Genomic DNA, 4,640 nt, shown 5'->3' on the forward strand with positions numbered 1-4,640 from the left:
AAAAAAAAAAAAAAAAAAAAAAAAAAAAAAAAAAAAAAAAAATCCAACCCCTATCTAAGAAGCATAACAAGTTTTGTATTCCAAGACCAAATTTCTGACCTGTTCCTTAATCCCCTAAACCTGCTTCTTCCTCTGTCTTCCCTCTCCAAGTTGCTCAAGTCAGAACCCTTGGAACCATCCTTGAGATATAGATATAAAAATATAGATACAGATTCTCTTGTACCTTACACCCAATCAGAAAAACCCTTTAAATCTTGTCCTCCTTACATTCCAAATATACCCAGAATCTGACAATTTATCATCATTTCCCATGAGGTCCCATGAGAGATGTTGAGGTCCCATAATCTCTCCCCTGGATTATTTCACTAACTTCCTAACTGGACTCTCTATTTTCTCCATCACCAACTCCTACCTGATACTCTATTCTCAACCAGAAGCCCACATGAGCTGTAGAAACATAAGTCATACTATGTTATTCCTCTACTCAAAGCCCTCCAGTAAATTTCCATCTCAGCTAAAGTAAAAGTCAAAAAGATTCCACATAACCTGGCCCTCCATCATCTACCTCTTTGTTCTCATGTTTACTACCATCCCCTCATTCCATTCCAGCCACACCAGCCTCCTTACTGTTCCTTGAGCACCAGATAAGCTCCCAGCCCTGGGCCTCTGTGCTTGAACTTTCTGCCTGTTTCACTCACCCCTCTGAAATCCTCCATGGCTTACTCCTTCATCTCTATGACAGGAAGCTTCTAAGATGGCCCACAGTGATCCTCCTCCTGGTATTAACACCCCTGTGTAATCTCCTCCCATTGAGTGTGGGCAGGACCTATCACAGGTGATGGATGTCACTTCTGTGATTAGGCTACATGAGGCAGTAATTTCTGTCTTGGCAGCAGATTGCCTCCCTTACTGTCTTTGGGGAAGCAAGTTGGTATTTTGGAGACACCTACATGGCAAAGAAATGAGGGTGTCTAGCGAGGAACTGAGATCCTCATTCCAACAGACCTAGAAGAACTGAAATTCTGTGAACTACCACGTGAGTTTGGGAGCTGATCCTTCCCTCACTGAGCCTTCAGATAAGAACACAGCCCAGCCAGCACCTTGATTAAAGACTTGTGAGAGATCCTAAAGTAGAAAATCTAGCTAAGCTATGCCCAACTCCTGGACCAGAGAAACTGTAAGTTAATAAATATCTGTTCTTTTAAGCAGTTAAATGTAGGGTAATTTGTTAAACAGCGTTAAATAATACTTCACCTTCTCAGTCTGATCTTCTTTGACATTTCTCTTTAAAATAGCAATGTTTATTCTTGCCTAGGAGCTCCCAGTTCCCCTGCTCTGCCTAATTTTTCTCCATAGTACATATCACCATGTGACATATCATATAAAAATATTTTTAATATTTTTTTGTGGTCTGTTTGCTCAAGTAGAAGTAAACTCTTTGAGCACAAGGGCTTTATTTCTTCCACAGTTGAATCACTAATATCTAGAACAGTGCCTAACATGCAGAAGCTACCCAATAATATTGTCAGATGAATGAATGAATCAATGAATGAATGAATTCTGTTGACAGTCTCCTTCCACAAAAGTGGACAAATGGCACTAATGGATATCAGCTTTACAATTTCCTAGCACAGCAATCCCGATGAGAAAAGAGATTTTTCCAGACATCCATCTATATCTATCCAGAAAAGGCCCAATTGGACCTACTTGGGTCTTGTCCCTCTTTGTTAAAAAAAACATGGAAAAATGTCCTAAGTAAAGTCTGTGATCTTCTGACACCCCCATAACAATTTTGCCTTCTCCAGAGTAGCAGAAGAGTTTTAACACTTTATTCATTGTTCTCAAATAAGGCTCAATGAGGCCTACCTATGTACTCTTCCAGGAAGAGCTTGTTTCTCTAGGTGAGAAAGAATTCAGTATTGTCTAAAGAGCCATCACTCTGTACAAAGATTTACATGCCAATCTTCACAACAGCATTATTCATAATTGCCAACAAGTGGAAACAATCCCGAAGTCCACTGATAGGCTAATGGATAAACAAAATGTAGTATAGTCACACAATGGAATGCTTTTCTGCAATAAAAGGGAATGAACTACTGATGCATGCTACAACTTAGATTACCTCAAACACATCATACTAAGTGAAAGAAACCAGTCACACCGCTGCCTCCGCCTCGAAAAATAAAAATTAAGAAAACTCACACATATTGTATGGCTCCATTTATATGAAATATCCAGAAAGGGAAAATCTATAAAGACACGAGGTAAACTAGTGGTTTCCCAGGGCTGGGAATGGAAAACGGGGAATGAATGTAGACAGCACAAAAGATTGGGGGGTGGTGGTGGTGATGGAAACGTTCTAAAACTGTACTATGGTGATGATTGCATGACTTTGTGAATCACTGTAAATCATTAAATTGTGCACTTAAAATGGGTGAATTTTATGGTATGTAAATTACATGTCAACAAAGCTGTTTTTAAAAAGAAAATAAAATGAAAAGCTCTTGCTAAACTTTAATTCTATGTTGAAAGGATCCTCTGTCAAATTGTCTTTGAGAATCAGGCTTCCTTCCTTTTTAGATGTTTCTGTGAAAGATCAATGTAAAAGGTTCCTTCAGTGTCTCAAAAATATAAATGAAGTTTATAAATAAATTGATGAATACTTCTAAATGGCCTGATTTCTGCCCTGTGTAAGGCAATAAAAGGGGCCATAACATTCCGACTTTTGAAATGGTTTTCTGGTCATGTTTGCAGAGCCATCGTTGTCTGACCTCATCACTGACTGAACTGCACCAGCTCCAAGGACCATTGCCCATCAAAGCAACTGACAAATGCCACATTCACAGAGAAAACAGGAATAGTGAAAGCAAAGTCTTACATTGTGACAACTGGGGATTGAGGAAGGGTAAAATGCTCTGATTCACCTGTCTTATAGTGACCTGCAATTTCCATTTCAATGTAATCAAAGGAGGATGAAGGTAATCTCAACTTTGGTAGCCCTTGAAGTGCTACCCTGGATCAATGGCAGGTGCAAGGGAGGATGTAGCACTGCAATTGGCCCAGCCTGCATCACATGTCCATGCCTATGGGGAGGGGTAGTGCACTGAGATTTGTAGCCCCACTAGAAACATATAGAACAAGAGATGGATAGTTCCCAAAAAAGGAAATAAAATGATGAGACAGAAATATCAGGTAACTTATATTATTTCCATGTGCAGAAAAATCATAATGGGTCAAGATGCTCTGTGGGTAAAGGCAGTTGGTATTGTAAGTGACAGTTTAACAGAGGTTCATGGGGCAGTGACCTGGTTACAGTGAGACCCCTGGTTAAAGTCAGCCTCGTACCCATCCAAGTATTCTGCTTCCATTCAAGGGGACATACATGTATTGAGGACTCTGGGAGGGCATGTGTTGCAAAGGGGATGGTCCCTGGATGACCCACATGGTAGGCAGCTCAATGCCAATTCCCTTTCACTTCTCAGACTTACACTTGTGCAGATCTGGCTACACAAAATTAGGAGGATTCTGTGCAAGATGAAAATTCAAGACCCCTAATTCAAAATTATTAAGGATTGCAAGATGACCACAGCAATGCATCAAACCAAGTAGGGGATCCCTCTGAGCACTGGACTTGTGCCATTGCCCAGGTCCTATGCTCACATCACCAGTCCTGTCATCATGACATAAATGTCTTCTTCCTTGTCCAACCTAGGGGACTTCAGTACCTCCTCCTCTGAGTCACTGCTGCACTACCTCTTTCTTCACCCACAGCACACCCACTTACCTAGAATTGAGAACTAAAACCGGAAACAAAACAAAACAAAAAGATCAAAAGAGCCACTTCTTTCAGCAAGTTCAAATCCAAATATCTCTGAGGCCAGAGAACTCTGTGAGGAGAAAGAAATTCACATGTTGAAGAGTTTATCCTTTAGCTGGGCCTCGTGGGACGCATCTGCAGTTCCAGCTCCTCGGGGGCTGAGGCAGGAGGACGGCTTGAGCCTGGGAGTTGAAGGCTGTAGTGAGCTATGGTCCCACCACTGTACTCCAACCAGGGTAACAGAGTCAGACTCTGCCTCTCAAAAACTTAAAAATTAAATTTTAAAAAATAGTATATTCTTAAAGTGTCTCACGGTGTTTACTCTCATCCTTGCCCAGAAACAACCCCAGTATTCTTTGTGGGACTTGGGTGGAAGACACTGAAGAGAGTAGCATCCAGGATGGAGCCCCTTCACAAGAGCTGCCACCATTTCATGGTATTTAATAATAACAATTTCCTCTGGGCACAGTGGCTCACGCCTGTAATCCTAGTACCTTGGGAGGCCGAGGCGGGTGGATCACTTGAGCTCAGAAGTTTGAGACCAGCCTGGGCAACATGGCAAAAACCCATCTCCAAAAAATACAAAAGTTCGCCGGGCATGGTGGCATGCGCCTGTAGTCCCAGCTACTCCGGAGGCTGAGGTGGGAGGATGGCTTGAGCCCAGGAGGCAGAGGTTGCAGTGAGCAGAGATCTCATCACTGCACTCCAGCCTGGGCAACAGAGTGAGACCCTGTCTCAAAACAAAACAGGCCGGGCACAGTGGCTCACGCCTGTAATCCCAGCACTTTGGGAGGCCGAGGCGGGCGGATCACGAGGTCAGGAG

The sequence above is a fragment of the Rhinopithecus bieti genome, unplaced genomic scaffold (assembly GCF_001698545.2).
Source record: "Rhinopithecus bieti isolate Rb0 unplaced genomic scaffold, ASM169854v2 scaffold_9209, whole genome shotgun sequence".
In the NCBI taxonomy this organism is placed as follows: domain Eukaryota; kingdom Metazoa; phylum Chordata; class Mammalia; order Primates; family Cercopithecidae; genus Rhinopithecus; species Rhinopithecus bieti.